The sequence below is a fragment of the Cyprinodon tularosa genome, unplaced genomic scaffold, assembly GCF_016077235.1.
Source record: "Cyprinodon tularosa strain WSP-4 unplaced genomic scaffold, ASM1607723v1 ctg72, whole genome shotgun sequence".
NCBI classification, from domain to species: domain Eukaryota; kingdom Metazoa; phylum Chordata; class Actinopteri; order Cyprinodontiformes; family Cyprinodontidae; genus Cyprinodon; species Cyprinodon tularosa.
In genome coordinates, this window is record NW_024039474.1 from 712,275 (window position 1) to 731,240 (window position 18,966).

The window sequence follows — 18,966 nt, forward strand, 5'->3', positions numbered from 1 at the left end:
TCACCATATAAATGTTGCATTTATAATTTTTAATCTATATTCCACCTTAACACATTTTTGAGATGTAAAAGTGCATAATTTCCACATATTCCAACCCCAAAGACTTCTACTGGCCCCATCTACAGATCCAGTGAGGGACTCACCCGAGGTCGCCTCTCAGGGGGGCTTCATTATGAGCAGAAATATATCTCAGTTAATCCTGAGTGCTGTTTTTTTTTTTTTTTTTTTTTTTTTTTTTACAACTACCAAATAACAAACACAGGCGACGCGTTTCCATATATGTCTGAGCTGCTCTGCGCTGCTGCAGACGCTTTAAGATTGTCCACAAGTGTCACCTTTTGATAGAGTCGGTAAGGCGCAGAAATAATCAGCTGTAGGGGTGGGGTGGGGGGGATAAACCAGAGTGAATACACAAGTCTGCAGTCTGAATACACATCGGCTCAATCAACATCAGACCTTAGGAGGCATCAGTGGGGAATTGTTCATTTGGATGACCGATGATCAGGACTGCACACTTCTGTGGTTCTCCTCCTCAAACGGCTCTCTGCTTAAAGGTAAGATTCTGTATTTTTGTCTTAAAAATGTAATTACTTAAATAAAGATAAGCGCCTTTTAAATTTGCATTTAATTTTCCCTTTAAATTGGCTTTGCTTGCAACGTCTAGATTGCACGGTCGTGGTGCTTTAACTGTTAAAAAATAATTTTCCTTGAATCTGGTTAAATTTTACTTAAAACAAATATCTTCAAAGTCCCTAATGCATCGAATACAAATAATTTCAAAGGGAATAATAGCAAACTTTTATAAGCATAAGTAAATAAGTAACATGATGTTTTTGTACTGGTATAAAGCGCAAGCAAAATTAGATTTGATCTCTTAGCTCAAAAAGAAAAAAGAAAAAAAAAAAAAAAACAATCCAAACATCTCCTGTCTATTTTTTAATCTAAAATATTGCAGTACATACTGATGTGAAATTAGTTCCACTTGCTAATTTTAAGGAAAAAATATCTATTGTAAAATCTTGCTGCTCACAGCAGAATTTAAATTAAAAAAGGCAACAGATGCAATTATTCAACAATGCATTGCTACAGATCCAGTGTTAAAATAATTAGAGCCTCTACAGATTAAGCATATTAAAATGATGCAGTTTTCTATTGTTTGCAGTCTCTAAATAAGTTTTTGGTACGGTCTATAGGAATAGTTTCATTACATTTAAGGTTAGGGAACCCATTCAGATTGATAGAATCTTGAGCTGCTTTTTATATATCAGCTGGTTTGCAAAAAAAAAAAAAAAAAAAAGAAAAAAAGGTTATTTTTCCATTCTTTTAGACGTTTCATATGTTCTTATTGCTCTTTAGTTGTGCGGTCCCTCTATGTTGGCGTAACAAGCTGGAAATGTGGGAGTTGGAGGGATATGGGTTAAGATAATGAACACAGATTCCGGATGTTTCAGAGCAGGCAGGGTGGCTTGGATCAATAGTTTATTATTTGAAGGAGGCAATGAAGCATCAGAGCCAAATGAAATCACAGCAGGACTCCAAAGGGACAGCAACACCCAGCATAATAAGGTCAGACCTGTCTCTAGGTGAGATAAGATGGGAAATAAGAAAATATACACCAGTATTTTGCACATGTAAGCATGTTTGTATGCAGGTGTAGTTTGCAGTCAGACAGTTTGGGAAGAGTTGTGCCAACATGCATGAGCTCTGCTGCAGAGAGAACTCCTGTGTCTGGGGGAGGTGGAGTGTTTGGCTCTTAACCAATGGTGGATCAGGAGCTTCAGCTAAAGGTCACATGGTGTGACCTCACACATTCTCACCCTCACCTAAGGCCTAAAGAGAGGTTTTCCACAAGATTCATTACAATCCATTTAAACTAACACCAGAAGAAAAAAAAAATGTTTTCTTTAGCAAACTTTCAAAATAAATTGGAGAAGATGCCTCATTTCACTGCAACATTTGTGTCTGTTTACTGAGCTCAAAATGAAAAAAAAAAAAGTTTTCTTCATAAAAGCTCAGATTTAAAAGCGGGTGAAAGCATTTTATTGTTGTGAGCTTGGCTGCGAGTAGGTGTGCTGTGCATGGAGAGTTCAAGCCCTGCTCAGAGCTGGTGTCTGCTGTTTGTTTGTTCAGTATACATGTGCCATTCGTGCAGCCGTGTAGAAGCCCCTCTCACTGTGGAAGCTTGGAGCAGTTAGAGGGCAGGCGGCAGGCTAGAGCGTGTGAAAGCAGATAACCAGGACGGATTTGATGACGCACACACTTCCTGCTCTCTGAAGTTCTATTAAAGAGGGATGAAAACAAAACACACACACACACAGATCTGAGTTGTTTTCTCACCAAATCAATTTCTCCACATTGAGCATGCTGAAGAGATCAGCACTGCAAGCACTCATGGAGCCTGAAGGAAAGAAAGAGGCTCCATCATGAGAGACTTGACAATGTATATGATACAGCCGGGGGGAGTGAATGTCACCTGTTATTGGTACTACAGAGGCAAAAAGCAGAAGCTCTGCTTCCCTCTCTGCAAAAGAGAAACAAAAATCTTCAGGTTTCACTCTGGAGGCATTTGCATTAAAGGGATAGAGTGTTTGATCTCAAGCAAGGCTCTATGAAAATATCAGTAAAACTTAAGCTCACCAGACTCAGAGGAGTCCTCATAGTGTTGTTACTCTACCAAGCTGATCAGATGGGCTCCTATCACAACCCAACCCATATTTTAGTAGGTTTTAGCTATTTAAAACAACCCAACTAAAAATGCTGTATTGTTTAGCTCAGCGATTAAATGCTTGGTCACACACCTGATGCTTTAACTAAGCATTTAAATTTCCCCACTCAGAAGAGCAGTAGAACGGATTCAGTTAGCCGTAAATTTAGATTCTTTTAACATAACATTGAAACTGAGATGTAACAAAATGTAAGTTAACATGAGCAAAATGGCTCTCTGCAAAGCCACAGCATAGGCTGTGGACTGCAGGAGGATAGATCTAAAGTTGATAGCTGATGTGTATAGATCTAGCTTTGAGGATGTATTTTAATTTTAATTAACTTCAGATCGAGAAAAGCCTAAAAAACACAGATACAAGTCAAATGTGGACATGTGGACACTATTTGTTTCTCTTTTGATAAAAGAATTGTATTTCTGGTGTAGAAGTTTACCCATCCATATATGATCCGCCATTAACCGTCCCATTTGTCAACATTATGTAGGATTTTAAAAAGTGTGCTAATCAGTAAGTCTTTTATGTTCCGTGGTGGCAAGTGCAACTCACAACAGATATTTATTACTTTTGTTTTTTGCATTTAAAATGGAAATAATAAGAAGAAAAAAACTAGATCTGCAGAATGTCTTAAAAAAAGGGTTTCTTTCAGACAGCAAGGAGTCTTACTCATGCCTCGTCATGTTAATCTGACAAGCCCAAAACTGCTAGCATTTTAGCCTCTTCTGAAGCATCGTGTTCAGACACCTGCAGTTTACACAGGCTGCCCCTCCTCTGCTGTTTTCTGTTTTCTTTGGGCCTGTCATCTACTGCAACAGCTTAATTGACGTTTACCTCGCTTGGCGGCTGTCAGCCACCCAGAGTCTGAGTCTGGGGAGCAGCCCACTACAGCCGTTTCCCAGGCACCATTTTAGGGAGAAAATTACACCTGAGTACTTTTGTTTGCTTTAGTCCTTTTTTTCATTTTTCGTTCTTTGCAACCCAGGGTGAGTCTACAGAAGGAGAGGGATATTGGGGGGAAAAAAATTTAATTCAGCCTGAAAGAATCAAAGAACAAGAAGTTCGACTTTTATAGATTTATCTTTAAATGATTAACCTGAGACTAAAGATATCAACACGGGTCATTTCTTGGTTTCTCTCTAAAGATCATGTGGAGTAATGCAAATTGTATAAACCTGGTGCATTTTTGCACCGTAGATTCAACACAAGGGAAGGAACAAAGATTTGAATGCCTGCAGAGATAATGTCACACTTTACAGATCCAGTCAGGCTTCCAGCTGTACAAACACCACATCTTTGAGCCTAAAATGAGCAATAATACCCACAAGCCAAGTAAAGAAAAAACACAATATCACAATTTATTCTCCTGATTCCAACTTCAGTTCAATGCCTGCGTCCAAACAGAAATGTTTTCCAAGGAAAAACTCTGTGCTCTCATGTATTGTGGGTATAGGACAAATTCTGTCCAAATATGGTTGATTTTAGTCATACTGAGTAAATTCTTGTCTCTGTATTTTCTTGTCCTTGTTTGGTGAGTGGCCTTTCTGTTCAGTGGCTTGATTTAAACTGTATGCAGGAGTGCTTACCACACAGGTGGGCACACATATGAATTTGTGTGGAATGCGAAGTATTTTAGTTCAATGCATTTCGGTTTGAATCCTGTTTGGCATTAAAGGTGTTATTAAGAGACCATGACTCAGTAGGTGGAGTAGGTTTCATTCAATTTGAAAGGTTTGGGTTTGATTCCAGCTTCCTAAATGTGAACGCAGCTCCGGTGTAACGCCCTTTGAGTGGTTGGTGTGACTAGAAACATGCTTACAGTGCCTTACATCATCATAATGTGACTGCCGGTCATCCAATGCAAGTATGGGTGGAAACCTGTGCCGTCAGTAGGAATTTCACTAAACTCAAACTGTATTTATTAAGGTGAAGATAAATTAAAACTCATTTAACAATTTGATGCTGAATTAATTTGTTCTAAATTTGCTGTATTGCATTTTTTAAATTCAGTTTTTCTAATTTCCTCCATTTTTCTGGAATTCAAGTTGGAGTCTAAGGCTTAATTTTTTTTTTCTTGCTACATATTGAGGTAATTTCAATCAAATCATTAAAAGCTATACTTCCATAGTTTCACATGATCAAATATGGTTTTAATTTAGTTTTAGAAACCTGCCATTCTGAGAAAAAAAAATGTAAAATATAAGTTAGAATATAAGTCCTCACATAAATTGGCCTCATTGTCAATTAGCCAAAGATACCAGGCAGGATTTTACATTTAACTCTCTAATGAACATATTTTGAAGAATCCAGCATGCTAAAAATGTTCTTGAGAGAAAATAATCACACCACCTAAAATGTTCTGGTTTCATGTGATTGAACCAACACAGATTAGTGAATTATAGTTTAAAAAAAAATTATTAACGTGAAAACATTGTTTAAAAAAACTGCATGTCTGAAAGATCCTGTTAGCATTTGTATCAGTTCCCTTTATTCTGATTCCCCAAAATAAAATCCAGATGAATTAGCTTTCTTTATAAATCACCTGATTAAAGTCCACCTATGTGAAGCATAATATTAATGCATATGTTTTGTTTCTTGGAGGCCTTCTAAGAGGATTATTGGAAAATATTATAGAACAACCAATATTAATATAGAGGAACCCAGCAGGCAGGTGATGGAGGATGTTCGTGAGAGTGAAGCTACATTCAGGACAATCCTGGAAGAAAACTTGAGGATTATAGACTGAGGTGGAGGTTCACCTTCCAGCAGGCCACCAACCTAAAAAATACAGGCTAAGACACCATTGATGGTTTAAATACAGATCCATGAATTAGAATGACCCAATCCAAGTCCAGACATTAATCAAACTGAGGAATAATGGCGCAGTTTGAAAACGAATGTTCACAGATGCTCCCTATTCAATCATTAAACAGTTTCATATCTTAGTATGTAGATGTTCCCAGCTAGTGGTGAAATATCCTGTAGGCCTGCATTTTCCATGGCAGGAAGAATGCATGGCACATGTTTCTTCTTAATAGTTTCTTAATATATTGAAAGCCCTTTATCCTCTTCTCTCAATTTAATAGTTGTTTGTTACTTCATCTCTTATATAAAATATAAATGAAACACATCAAGGTTAGTGGTTTTATTGTCACAAAAAGAAAGATGTTATGGGTGTTTAAATACCTTTCTACTCATCATTTAGTGTGTATTTATTCTTATAGTTGCACAAGCCACTAGTGTCATAACCACTTTGGCAGCTTTCAATCTCTGTAACTGAGCCCATGTTTGGCAGAGTCAGCACTAGTAATTGCTGCCACATTTTGCATAACTTCAAGGAAATAACTTGGATAAAAGAAGCATTTCTGAGAACACTTTTGCTACATTTTTTATTCACTTATTTATTTCTGGAGCCAGCAGCAGCAGCAGTAGATCGTGAACTCGAGCAGTGTGCAGCTCTGGATCTTTCCACCAGTATATTAAATGTGATCTGGATGCTCTGCCCCAAAACTTGAACAATCTTAGAAGATAGAGAAGTTTAGAAATTGATCAAGGATGAGGGTTTGTTCAGCGTTCTGACTGCCACCTCATAGTTTGTTTTTTTATCACTTTAAATCTGATTTTTCTCTTTAATTCATAAAGAATCCAAGTAATGGTAACTATTATAAAGGCTCTGTAGAAACAATATATAAGGGAAGCCTTTCTTTTATTTCAAACATGCATGTATTTTGCTAAGCATTTATTTTTAAGGGTTCTTTAATAATGTCATATCTGGATGGAATCAGATCTTTACATCCCTAAGAAAAAAATAAACAGAATGCATTTATGGCGAAATAATAATCACATCTATACAGTAACAAGAGATGTTTTCTTTTTTTTTCTATTGTCTTTATGTTTAGAGAATTTGATTGGTCTGTTTTTATCATTGACTAAGATGAATAAGACCCAGACGAGTCACAGGTTCTCATAAAACTTGTCCTTCAAAGAATTTCAGAATGTTCTTTGACGATTGCTTAATTCTGGACGTTTTCCAGGCCATTAAAGACCTACTGGATGATTAATATGTAAAGTAAAATCCAACAGTTAATTTTCTCTAAAACCCCAAATCTGCTTGTCCAGCTTTACAACCTCTGTTCTAATATTTCAGTTTTTTCATATACCACCAATTCATCTTATGACATGTCGTCTCAAAGTACTTTACAGACTCAGTTCAATCAAGTTGTACAGTCAGAGTGGTTGTAAAGTTTTTTATGTAAGGAAACCCAGCAGATTGGCAGTCACTGACTTTACAGGATTCCCTCCACCTGGATGAGCAAGTAGCAACAATGGACACTCACAAGCACTGTGTTGCCAATTTTGCAGCAATCCCCCATAGTGAACATGCATATTCTAGAGATGGAAACTCCCCTTAAACAGAAGGAAAACCTCCAGCAGAACCAGACACATTGCATGAACGGAGCACGGATTGAGGAGTACTTGGGATAAAAGTAAAATGTTATTGTTACCTGTAATAGCTCGTATAGCTTCATCTAGGAGAGACAAGATAGTGAGCTCAGAGCCACTATTCAAGTTTGGAAAATGAAAGAAAGCACATGCAGTTACAGCCATGTTAAAATCTCAGCCAACATTTGGAGGCAGGAGAGTGATGGAGCTAACATCACTGTTGGAAGTCTAGTACTCCAATATGTTATTTCCCTCTCTAACATATCTAACTGTGGGAATTGAAGCAAGCTGGACAAATGCACTCTAAAGAAAGCGTCAGATGATCTGTAATAAATTTGTTTTTCCTCAGTCCTTCTTTTGGTCAAACTGTGTCCGTGCCATCAAACATTTGCTCAGCACTGCGCTCAGTAATTCCTACAATTATCTCTGAGAATTTATTGCTCCATGTTTAAAATCCATCTCTGACTCCACACAGAGTTAGATGATAAACTATGTCTGGCTTTGCTTCTTACAGGAGTGAAGTAATGGACTTATCACTCTTCTGATATGCTGTTTTTCAGTTGGATTGTACATGAAGATCAACACACTGTTCCTGTCCAATAAACGTGCAGGGTCTGTTGGAGTGAAGGCAAGCAGCAATTTGGGATGGTGATCACACGGGGAAACACAGCTGCCACTTCATCAGCTGAAAGAGGAAATCACCGTAGGTTTTCAGTGTTTACACCTCATAAAAATATTTGTTGGCTGCCACTTTTATGGAATCCAGATGCTTAAAGTCCTGGTTATTTCAAAATATAAAAAAAAAACAAAAAACACACACACACACACTCACATACATATATATACATATATATATATATATATATATATATATATATATATATATATATATACATATATATATATATATATATATACATATATATATATACATATATATATATATATATATATATATATACATATATATATATATGTATATATATATATATATATATATATATACATATATATGTATATATATGTTATATGTTACCTACCGAGCTATATATATATATATATATATATGTATATATATATATATATATATATGTATATATATATATATATAGCTTAGTGGCCTACCTCAGGCATGAGTGATACCGCAAATACAAATACAAGAGCCATACCGGCTCGGACGTCGCAACTTGATGACAAATTGGCTACTGGAACAAGACATAGATGGACTAGAGCAGAAAACTTGGTACTGATGAAATGCTACTATACAAGCGTACCAGTGAGAAGGCAGTAGTGATAGATGTGGCAATCCCAAGCGACAGCAACATCAAGAAGAAAGAACACGAGAAGCTTGAGAAATACCAAGGACTGAAGGAGGAGCTAGAAAAGATGTGGAAAGTAAGAGCAGCAGTGGTGCCAGTGGTAATTGGAGCACTAGGGGCTGTGACTCCCAAACTGGGAGAGTGGCTACAGCAGATTCCAGGTAAAACATCAGAGGTCTCTGTCCAGAAGAGCGCAGTCTACTGCGCAGAACCCTCAAACTCCCAGGCCTCTGGTAGAGGACCCGGGCTTGAGGATGACACATACCACCCCACGAGGGGTGAGAAAACAGTTTTTTTTTTTTTATATATATATGTGTGTGTGTTTTGTTTTCTTCAGTTCTGTCATTGCTAGAAATCTTTGCTGTTTCTACATTTTCCTTATGATTTATTAATAGCATTGCAGTGTCTTTTGTGTATTCTGCAAAATGATCAGTTTTATAAAAAAAAAAAAAAAGCAACTGCCAATAAGACCCTAGCTTTGTGGTGCCAGTGAGCTTCATTTATACAATTTCAGGACTGAAAATACAACATTTAGTGGCCTAAAACGTACTCATATTCCTTAATCGTTTTCAATATCAGCATAGCAAATGTCAATGTGTTCTATTGGGACTGTATGGGACAGATATAAAAGAAACATTAAAAGATGATATATCTGCAATGGAAGAAAATCAGTTAGTGGAAAATGTTTGACTAAAACATATCTGAAAATTGTGTATTAGCATTAAGGAAACTGAGAAACCTGTTAGCATATAGACTGCATATAGAATGAGGTTTCATGCATGTAACAGGACATGTTTTTCTCTAAAAAACAGGGGATCCATAGATGGTATCCAAATTACAGGACTGACCTCAGGGAATCGAGATCAACTTCCTGTTCCTAGGAAAGCCCATCCACATATTTATTCCTCAGGAAGCTGTGAAGCACTGGACTCAGGAGCTAAGTCCTGAGGAACTGTGAGGAATTGCTTTGTGGTGGAGAGCTTTCTCTGCATCTGCATCACCGTGTGGCAAGGCAGCTGAGAAGATGGCGGTGGTGTGACAAAAAAAATCCTTGAATTACGTGGAGCACTGTTTGTACCAAAGTGAGGACATTTTACTGTTCCCCTGTCACATCTTGGTTGGCGTTTGTGTACCCAAATGCAGAGGCAGGGAGGCAGAGGTGAGTTCTTGCAGATTTAATCAAAGGAAACAGTTTAACAAAGGCAGGAATCCAAAAATCCAACAAAAAATGTAAAGCAAACCAGAACCATGGAGATATCAGGGGAAAAACACGCAAAAGGAGCCAGGGAGAGACGAGGTGAGCAGAGAACAGCGACGACAGGACCAGCAACAACAAGGAGTGTCTGCAGAGGGAGAGTATGGCTCTGTTCGAAAACCTAGGACGCATCCTTAGAAGACCGGATTCGAAGGCCGATTACGTCATACTGCGGCGCCGAGGTCTGGTCGGATTCCAAGAGTCCTCGTTATGCTGCCTTAAAATGCGTCCTTCTTTTTGCCCGATTTGAAGGACGGGTCCGATGTATCCTCTGTATTCTTGGATATCCCAGGATTCATTGCGAGACCAAGCAAGCTGTGATCAGAGGAAAGGTTACTTGGCGCCGAACAGTGGTGAAAATTGGAAGTTCAGTTTAATATAATACAACTCTGTGAATAGTTCCGTCTGAAATGAATGAAAATAGTTGTTTTAATGGTTACTGAGTCAGATATGTGGCGGTAATGTTTGGTTTATCTAAAGGTTTTAATCTGTTACGGTGTAAATGAGTTTGGCTGTAATTAAAGAACAGATTCTAATATATTTGCAGGGTGGGAACTATAAATCTGATAGGATTTTTATCTTTTTATTGCTGTTTTGCACAATATGCTTAACTTCGTATTTTTTGTTGTTGAATATTAGAGATTTTGCAGATATATATTTTTTTTATAAATATATTGTTTAGATTTACTTATATCTTTCTACCCCTTTTATAGAATAGAATAGAAAATCCCTTTATTTTCCCACAATGGGAAAATTTACAGCAGCAGAAAGATTATTCAAAATGGTCACACAGATGAGGACCTTAGAAAAATGGGAAGAGTTAAAATATAAACAATAAAATCCTGTAAAGTGTTTTAAAAATATAAAACTGGGGAATAAATAACCAATATGCAGCTATGGACATTTTTACAGTAATGGATATTTGAAAATAGCAGCAACATCAGAGATGTGCAGAATGACAATAGCAGGTTATTTAACTGACTAAGGTTTCTATCATTACATTTGATTTGATTTGTTCCTGCTCCCGGTGGTTGGAACCTTTATTCCACTCTGGATTCTTGTGAGTGTAGTCTTTGTTCACTTCACAATAAAAAAGAAATAAATTAACAGTTTTGAAAACTTCTGTATTCATTCTTTTCCTGCTTTGTGTGTCAACGTTCACGGTTGCTAAGCAACAGAGCATACGGCGGTAAAACCCGCCGAAGGGTAGACCTGGTCGAATTTACAGCCAAAACTCTTCCGGCCTCCTTATTTTCAAGGACTTCGAAGGATCCAGTCTAGGTAGACTGCGTCCTTGAAGGACCCGTCCTAGGTTTTCGAACAGAGCCTATATGTAGACAATGGCAGGGCTAACGAGCTGACAAGGAGCAGGTGTGAGGAGACAACGAGGGAGCCAAGGGGAAAGGAACACACACGAGGGCAACAGAGGAAAACAACAGAAAAACCTGAGAACTAACATAAATCTAGAAACTACAACAAAATAAGAATTAAACCAATAAAACTAGGAAACATGGAGCAAAGTAAAGCACAACATAACCAAAACCATGACATCCTCGCTTTTTTTATACATACAGTTAGGTTTAGGACTAAGGTGTGAATTGTGTGTATGTTAACGTTATGCCCTGGTTATGGTTCAGTTTAGCATTATTGTCAGGGAAAGGGTATAGAAACAGTTGAAAATGACTGAAATCCAATGGAAATCAACACGTGAATGACTGTTTGTGTCTGTGGTAATGTGAATTCTTGTGATAAAGGTAGATGTTCATGTTTGAAGAGCATTAAAATTAGGGTTGGACAATAAAAATTAATTGCTGTCAACACAGTCTTCCCAACTTAGTGTCTCTAAGTGTATCATGGTTGAGGTGCAGGATGATGCAGATTATAGCATAGGAGGGACAGTGCATGGTACCCACTGTTTACAAAGCTTATCTTCCCTCACCCTAAAACCATAGAGATGTGTGATGTTGCCTATAGGAGGGATGAGGGGTCAAGCAATAAGAGACACCAGAAAGAAAAGAGAATGTAATGCAACAAAATGTGTCAACATGATAAGAAATGGAAACAAATTTGTTTGTTCAATCTGTTAATCATATTCAAAAAGTTTCTAGATTTAAATTGATTATTGCTTATGTCATAATGTTCAGTAAAATTTTCTGTTGCTGTTTGTTCTCTCTATGGTGCTCCAATGCAGGAATCAGGAACAGTTGCACCCTGTGGCCTCCTGGATTTGTCTGTTGCTCTTATGAATATAAAAAAAAATGTTGCACCAAATAATGTATAAGTTGAGAGCACCCTATTTAAGGGGCAGTGTGGACAACTCAACTTTGACTGTGTAATCATTCATCTCTGATTTTTATGTCTCCCAGGGTATAATTTTTGGAGAAACAGCAAGAATAAATTATCAATATAGGCAGAGCTAAAAAAGTGGGGGGAAAAAACAGAACTGCTGTGAAAAAGGGAAAAAGAAAAGAATACTCCACCTGGTTGGTCTACCTGGTGTCCCTGCTCACCCACCTCTCTGAGCCCACACAGCATTTCCAACCCAACAAGAACAGACGGTGTGGAGAGCGATTTATTGGATTGGATCCCATCCAGCACTGACTTATACGCTCAACCTATATGTCACAGATGGTAGGATTTCTGTGTGGTTGATATAGGAAATCCACTAAGGAGTATTGATCTCTCTAAGATCTGCTCTCTATGCCTGATCTTGCAGGATCTGAACATCCACAGAGACCTGGAGGGTAGAGGAGCCACTGGAATCTTGTTTTAGCCTTAGAAGCTATAACAGCAGCCTTTCTGTTCAAATACTCAGGTAAAGATGTATTCCAGACGCACAAAAGCTGTCATATTTGTTGTATTTCATTTAAGTCTGTGAGTAGTTGTAGAACTAGCGCATACAGATGGGAAACGGACCATTTTTTAAAAACTGTTTCAAAGGACCACATAGAAATACTTCATGCACCATAAGCAGCTCAAACCGCATCAACAGAAAATGGAAAGAAACTCTTTGGTGAACCACTGTTTGTCTCCTCAGGTAGATTAAGTAAGCAGGAGGGATGAGTTTCCGTCAAAGATTTCTCCATTGTTAACTTCAACAATTTTCCGAGTTATCATTTGAAGATAAACTGAAACCCATGGCATTATAGAAACGTCTTGGCCTGCGTCTAAACACAAGCATTAGCTCTGCTTTTCTGCAAAATTTTCTCTTTATTATAATAAATGTGTCATAAAGCAACCTCACACACTCTTCTGGTGTGCAGTACTGTGAGCATTAGTGCATCTCGGGTGTACCTGTCAGGTACAAACAACTTTTAACTGTTGGATTTAGATTAAGCGATTTAGGTTTCTTTCCAAAACTTTTATCTCACAGTAGTTTTCTATTACAGGGTCAGGTCAAGAAAGCTAAAGGTCTTTGTCTATTTGGATGACAAAAATTACAGCCTTCTAAAGCCACATATAATGAAATATATGTTGAAATAATGACTTTAGCAATAAATTATAATTATTATTTTTATGAAATAAAGTTGTTTGTTTGTCTTTGAACTTTCTTTTTTTTTTTCAGCTTTTACGGCTGTAGTGTCTCGTTTTTTCTGAGAGAAGGCTGACAGGAAAGGGGGTTTGAGAGAGGGGGAGAGACATGCAGCAAAGGACTACAGGCTGGGTTCGAGCCCAGGTCGGCCACATCGAGTACTAAGACCTCCATACATGGGTCGTGTGCAATAACCACTGCACCACCTGCATGCCCGTTTTCTTCCAACTTTCAAGAAAAGCCTCTCCCCATCTTTGTGCCACTTGTTTCATGATGTCGCAGTATTGCAACCCTCCTGAAGGCTGAATAAGGGTTCAACCAACTTTGAAGAAAGTTGGCATTTGTTTACATTCTGGGCAAAGCATGGTTAAGGCAGAAGCTTCCTGGAGGGAGCTCTCTTATGTCGATATTCTCCAACCTCCAGGACAGGGAGGGACTGCTGCTCAGAAAACAGAACTCATGATTACTTAGAGATGCAGTAATCATGCAAAATACCACTTTGGGAATATTTTTAATAAAGGAAGAGCATTAAAAGATTACTATAAAATAAGCATTAAAATCTCAAAAAGTAGGTTTTTCATGATATAGGCCTTGTAACTTTCCTAAGTGATATACTGAATCTTTGTATTTATGTTTATTTATAATTCTTTTCCTAGGATCCCATTCATTTTAGGAATGAATGGGATCCAATGTTTATTTTTCTTCCATAGAAAAAAAAAATACACCCCAAAAAGTTGATGATCCAATCTTTCTCCTATGTCCCCAATCCTTTTAGCTATTCTTTAAGTAGGGTGAAAAAAATCTGTCATGTCCTCAAATATCAAGGTCTTATTCCTTGAATTCATTTGCAGACAATAATCCAGCCTTTTTCTTTGAGTTGGTATAATGGCTTCTTCCTTTGCGAGTGGCACTTCAGCCCCTGGTGAAACAGAGGTCATTTCTCTGCACATGCTGACACCAGCCTCAGCAGTAGCTGCACAAGATGTTTTGCTCTGATTCTGGGTTGATATATGCGTTTCACAACAGAACACATTTACCACTGAACCACAGGAGCAGTCTCCTCCCTGAACTGCACTGGATATTTCCATGCTGCTTAATCCAGCAGATAATTGTTTGAACAGATGAATGTGGCACCTTAAGGTACCTGGAAAATAGAATATCCAGATTAAAAGGATTTGTGGAGATATGCAAAATCTTCCTGAAATCTCTTATTGATTTTCTGTCTATTTAACTTAAATGTTGTGAATGAACCCATCAGAAGCACAAAGAGCCATAACATCATTAAAATGTTTTCAGTATGTAGACATTAGATAAAAGAAATGGGTTTTAATAATAACTGTCCAACAACAGGAAAGGTTTACTGTGATTTAATGTCAGATAGAAAGGAAAAAAGCTGATTGCTTTGGAGCATATTTATCTGCAGCCTTTATGGATGCCATGTCTGCTTATGCCCTAGGATGCGGTGAGAGTCCATACTTCAGGAACTGCTGTGTGGTTCCTCACCTTCTGTGCTGTTGTTTTGTGGTCTGCATTAACAGAGCAAGAGCTTTAGCTTTCCCTTCTTTGTCTCAGACAGCTTCGATCTCCAGCAATGCAGTCACGTTCAGAGCTGTTACCTGCTGCTCAAACTCTGGTGAAAGAAGAGCAACCTGCAGACTGTGCCTCCAGTCTCCACAGCCCTGCTTCATTACACCGCACAGTGGGGGAGCTCAGTGCAGTAATCCCAGCTGGAGAAGCCGCCATGCTCTCATTACCAAAACGGATGCCACTCCTAAGACCAACATGCACATAGATGAAGGGTTGTAGCTGCATATAGATCATATAAAGAATTATATTCTCCACAGGACATGTTAATGCTGATGCTGATTTATCCTCTGCTGTGAATCGGAGGCATGATCTGCCTTTTTTGTTGATGTTTATGTTATATGCTGCGTAATATGAAATGTAATCGAACGCTGTGAGGTTTAGCGCTGTTTGCTGAGTCTGCATTGATATATTCCTTTCTAAGTAGAAGTTTATGGATGCCATTTTAATCTGATCAGGTTTGTATTTTTAATGAAACATTTAAATGTTTTTTTGTTTTTCTGAGAAGGTGAAATATAAAAAAAAAAAATGCACCTACTGGGGTTTTATTGGAATAAATATCCCCCTGCATTGGTGCAGGTCTTTTAAGTGTTCTGATTTTCTTTCCCAGACACATTTGTTTAGATATGACCCTTAGATTTTAAAGAGCAACTTAACCATTGCTGTTTAAATGTTTTATGATGACTAGCTTCATCTTGCCAAAGTTTATGTTTGGTTTTTGTTTCTCCAAGAATATTTCTCTTAAGGAAATGCTAGCAATATCCTCTTGAATAGAATAGAATAGAATAGAATAGAATAGAATAGAATAGAATAGAATAGAATAGAATAGAATGTAAACAAAAGCAACAAAAAGTTGTTTGCATCTATCCAGAAGTGCTATACAGGATATAAACCTTTGTTTACATGTGTACAGGAAATATATATGCATGAACTATAGGCGGTATATATAAACAGAGAGCATTTGTAAGAGGCTATACAATAAATAAATATGGCAGCTACATACAGATTAGACATGTTGATATTGAAGTTGAAGAATTAGAAATTAGTGCTCTACTTTTCTAATTCCTCTAACTTTGTGGAATACACCAATACCATCATTTTTATAATACTATCACCACCATGTTTAACACTTGTATCATCTGAATATTATTCCATAAAATCCAAGTTTCAGTTTTACTTTACTTTACTTGTAGCCTAAGGTCCCTTCTCAGTCTATGTTCATGTACGAGTTGCTTTACTGAGGAGGAGTATATGAGAATCCAACTTCTTCCAATAGTTGATCAGTGGTTCTTCGGATTAGTGGTTCTTTACTGGAAAACTGGATATTAAGCCCAAAGACTGAAACATTGGAACAGCTTACATGAAGGTTTCTATTTCCTTTTCAATGCATAATATCTGAACTCCATCATTTCTGTCTAAAAATGTGGTAAAGTTTGTTGACAGCTGCAAAACATATGATGTTGGGGTACAATTGCTCAAAGTCTTTTTGCTAAATGTTAGTTTTCTTGATAGACCGAAGGGATAAAAGAGTGGACATGGACACCACAAACACACTATTAAAAGCCTCAAAAGGAACACCACATTCCTGCCAATGGTGAGGATGTAAGGTTTTGCTCTCCAAAACGACACTTTGCTGCAACTCAGTTTAAGATGTCTGTCCATATCCTTCATTTATTCCCCTGGCTGAGAAAAAAAAAAAGAGACACAAAGAGATATTATTAGAGATTATTTACCTTTTAACTGATTTTCTCTGAATTTCATCAAATTAAACATAATCATATAATCTTCCAAAAGATGACTGTTTGGCTAGATATTAGACTGTAAAAGAAATAGCTGTTCAGAATTGTGCTAGTTATATTTTAAGATTTGAAATGTTCTTTCTTTCCACATTAGGCATAAATAAAGAAAATTAAATATAAAAACTTATTCAGCTAAAGTAGCATTTAAAATATTTCAGTCTTTTTTTGGTGAATTTGAGTCTGAGACAACCACTAGAGGTCAGTAAAAAAACTTTGATTCAAACAGCAGTTTTAACATTTGAAGAATTGCTTCACTTTGTTTTGGTGATTACACACAAAATTATTAAACTCTTATCTGACTGTGTAAGTCTGCAGTGAAAATATTTATAAGGATGATAAAGCCAATTTCTGTTGTGATCTTTAATATCTTAATTAATCAACACATAAATACATGCTTTTACTTAAAATTTTCCATCATGCATCTAAGTACATGGAAAAATATCAACAATGAAGCAAAATTGACTGAAGTTCAAAAAGGAAAATAAAGTGCAGGATCCCTGCAGCCTTGTATTTTCCTGTGTTTATGAGGAATCATGGAGGGTAATGAAGCAGAGAGGTCAGCGGGGATGTGTTTTTATCCGCCTTAAACCAATAGGTCGGATTCCTGCTTTTCACGCCCCGGTCTGTGGCTGCACCTGCTGCCCTTTTGGTTAAAACAATACTTATACAGCACTCACTCAAACATCATATCACCAATTTTCCATCTTATTGGCAATGTCACTCAGAGGACTGGGATATAGCACAGAATAGATTTACTGCCAGGGCTTTTTTCTCGGTCTCAGACATGATATAAACAGGTTGTAATGTAAGCCATACATTATGAATCCAATTTGTTTGGTGAGATTCAAGTGTTTCATGTATTTGAAGTAAAATCCCCACAAACACCACTAGATGGCAGTATGCTAGTCAATATGGAGCCTAAAAGCCACTCAGGATAATTGAACAAAAACACACTCATTGACATAACTAATTGTAGTGCTAATGCTAATTTTTTAATAATTTTAAAATAATAATAATAACAATAATAATAATGACTTTAAATAATATCTACAGTAAATCATGCAGGAAGTCACTTCTGTGGTTTCCAAATTAAATAAACAATTCAATACTAAGAATTGTTAATAAGAACAACCATTAATCATCACCAGTGCAGTATTTTACCCTTTTACCAGAAATGTGCAGTTGTTTTTTTTTTATTATTATTATTTCTCATATAAAAGAGCTCATACTTTTCACTTGAAATACTAAAACATACTGAATCAACAAAGGCTCAGAAACAGGGACTGAGAACAGGTCATCTTGATCTTTGTTCCAACATATGCAAAGAGTCTTGAGCAGACTAACACATTAGAGCAGACTTGATGTAATCGCAGGCCTGCACATTTGTGCTGATAAACATCAGCAATTTATTTCATATTACGTCAGCAGGCCATTCCAGCATTGCAGGTTATCATGAAAGAAAACTATGATTGATAGCGCTGCCTGTCTGGGATTTAAAAGGGCTACTAAGATCTCAACTTCCTTTTTGAACTGCTTTTAAGTGCCAAACCTAACTTACTGTAGAAAGTCCACCTTACTGGGTTAAAGTTCAAGCGTTTCTTATGATTGTATAAACGTTGTAAATCTAAAAGCTATTTGCATTATCGGGTTTAAACTGTTTTCCATTAGGAAACAAGTATTTCTGTCCTTGCTCCGTAACCAACGTAGATTTATGTTTTACAGTTTTGTTGCAGCTGATTGATTGACTTACTTTATTGATCTCACAGTGGAGAAATGTACTCGTTACATCAACTGGAATAGTCAAGGAAGAAGAAGGCGCCAGAGGTAGAAGAGGTGCATGGGATATATGCAGTGTGCCCACATATGACAGTGTTTTGGTTTTTTTTTTTATAGTAGGATCATTATATAGGGTTAATGCAAAGGGTATTTACATGGGTATTTATATAGATGGATATTTATATATAAAAAAAAAAAAAATATATATATATATATATATATATATATATAGTTATTGCACTGGTATCAAATAGTAAATTGTGCATTATACATTGCACAAATTATTGATCTTGAATTGTTGCGTTATATTGTCTGGTTGCAGGAGGGATGAATGATCTGTGGTAGCGTCTTTCACTAAAGGAGCTGCTCAGCTCCTCTACAGACTGGTGCAGTGGGTGGAAGGTGCTGTCCATTATGGATGTAACACCTTCCTCTTAGCCACTTTCTCCACTGAGTGCAGCCTAGGACAGAAGCAGCCTATTTCATAATTTGTTCAGTCTGTATTTGTCCTGCTGCTAGGGGCCCAGCAAACAACAGCATA

At 37.1% G+C, this 18,966-nt stretch overlaps 1 long non-coding RNA gene across 1 annotated transcript; it reads left to right on the plus strand.

Moving 5' to 3' along the window:
- The first annotated feature begins 366 nt into the window (after nt 1–366).
- On the plus strand, nt 367–15,436 carry LOC119772612. The gene is made up of 5 exons (XR_005279282.1): nt 367–554; nt 7,721–7,863; nt 12,101–12,365; nt 12,451–12,549; nt 14,839–15,436. It is a non-coding gene; the product is annotated as an uncharacterized LOC119772612 (long non-coding RNA).
- Nucleotides 15,437–18,966: the final 3,530 nt, after the last annotated feature.